This window comes from Peromyscus maniculatus, chromosome 2 (genome assembly GCF_049852395.1).
Source record: "Peromyscus maniculatus bairdii isolate BWxNUB_F1_BW_parent chromosome 2, HU_Pman_BW_mat_3.1, whole genome shotgun sequence".
NCBI lineage: Eukaryota > Metazoa > Chordata > Mammalia > Rodentia > Cricetidae > Peromyscus > Peromyscus maniculatus.
The window spans coordinates 137,811,815-137,813,797 of record NC_134853.1 but is presented as its reverse complement, the minus strand read 5'-3'; the positions used below and the strand labels follow the sequence as shown (position 1 = coordinate 137,813,797).

Genomic DNA, 1,983 nt, shown 5'->3' with positions numbered 1-1,983 from the left:
GAATGTCATATATTACATGGTGTTTCCAGGAGTTCTGTGAGATGCTTTAGATATTCATCATAATCCTGAGACAGGAGTGTCATCAACCTCATTTGATAGATGAAGAGACTGAGGCATTAGGAGGTTCAACAACTTGAGAAGTGTGCACAGAAACTGAACAGTGTGCTCAGAACCCAGACCCCAGCCTTCCTTTTTTAAATTAAAAAGTATTATTTTTATTTTATGTATATGGGTTTTTGCCTGCATACATGTTTGTGCACCATGTGTATCTCTTGCCTGCGGAGGTAAGAGAGTCAGATCCCCTGGAAATGGAGGCACAAACAGCTCTGAACTAGCTGGTTCCCTGGAACAGCAGTCAGTGCTCATAACCTCTGAGCCATGTCACCAGCCTGTATCTTCCCTTTCTCCCTCTATAGCTGCCATGTGTCAGGTGACACATAAATGAATGTGATTCTCTTACAGGCCCCACCATGTGGATGATTCCAGGGCAGAACCAAAGCTGGGTTTCTGAGTTTATCCTGCTTGGCTTCTCCAGTGACCCCACAACCAACAGCATCCTCTTCATTGTGTTCCTTCTCATCTACCTATGCTCAGTCCTGGGCAATGGGCTCATCATCATGCTGATCTGCCTGGACACACAGCTGCACACTCCCATGTACTTCTTCCTCTGTATACTTGCCCTGTTGGATATGGGCTATGTCACCACCACCATGCCCCAGATGCTGGTGCATCTTCTTGCTCACTCTCAGACCATCTCCTTTGCTGGCTGCTGGATACAGATGTATGTGTTTGGTGCTCTGGGTATAACTGAGTGCATCTTCTTTGTTGTCATGGCTTATGACAGATATGTGGCCATTTGCTACCCACTGAGGTATACTGTCATCCTCAACTGGGGACTGTGCATACAGTTGGCAGCTGGGACCTGGGTCTGTGGTTTCCTCTCTGCTTTGTTACATACTTTCTTCACCATGAGTCTGCCATATTGTGGGCCCAACAAGGTCAACCACTACTTCTGTGAAGGTCCTTCAGTGCGTAGCCTAGCTTGCATGGATACCCACATCATTGAGATAGTGGACCTGGTCTTGAGTGTTTTTGTGGTTGTTACTCCCATTTCCCTCATTGTGGCCTCCTATGTTCATATTGCCATGTCTATTCTCAAGATTAAGTCTGCCCAAGGCCGCTGCAAGGCTTTCTCTACCTGTGCCTCCCACCTGACTGTGGTCACATTCTTCTATGGTCCAGCGACTTACATCTACATGAGGCCCAACTCGAGCTACTCTCCTGAGCAAGACAAGCAAATCTCACTCTTTTACAATGCCTTCACAGCCTTACTCAACCCCTTGGTCTACAGTCTGAGAAACAAAGACATCAAGAGGGCATTTCTCAAGGTGATGGGGCATGGTAGAGTGGACTGATGAACCAGGCTTCAGGAGAAGCTTGCATAGAGTATTCACTATTTAAGTAAGAAATTGTGCCTTTATTGTATATAACTCGTCTGTGCATTTGAACCAACATAGTACTTGGTAGCTAGACAAAGCACTGTGAAACCAAGTTGTCTGTTTTGGCTAACATGGTATACTAACATATAGGACCAAAAACATGAATAATCTTTGAGGATTATAACTGCAAACATTCATTTTTTGCTCGTGTTGTTTGTAGCTGTAGGTTGGGAGTGACCTTCTGCTCTCTCATATCCACCCTGAAGCATTAGCTGTTATGAGGACTACACCTTCTATAACAGAAGAAAGGAACCCGCACAAAACTCATGATGTTCCCACTGCTTCTCAAGAGCGACATATTGTTTCCATCCATTCCATCGATTACCACATGTTGTGTAGTCAACCCCAGTGGCAAACCACTCAGTGATATTTTCTCCCTACCTGTAAGCAACTGGGATCATGTGGAATGGTCTGGTACATATTGTTTCTCTATCATGGACAGCAAAGAACAGAGATAATGGAGCTTATCATTGTACCACAGTAT

The 1,983-nt window shown here is 45.0% G+C and overlaps 1 pseudogene; it reads left to right on the top strand.

Moving 5' to 3' along the window:
- Positions 1–421: 421 nt before the first annotated feature.
- LOC102926884 (olfactory receptor 2A12-like) lies at positions 422–1,415 on the top strand (annotated as a pseudogene).
- The last annotated feature ends 568 nt before the right edge of the window (positions 1,416–1,983 follow it).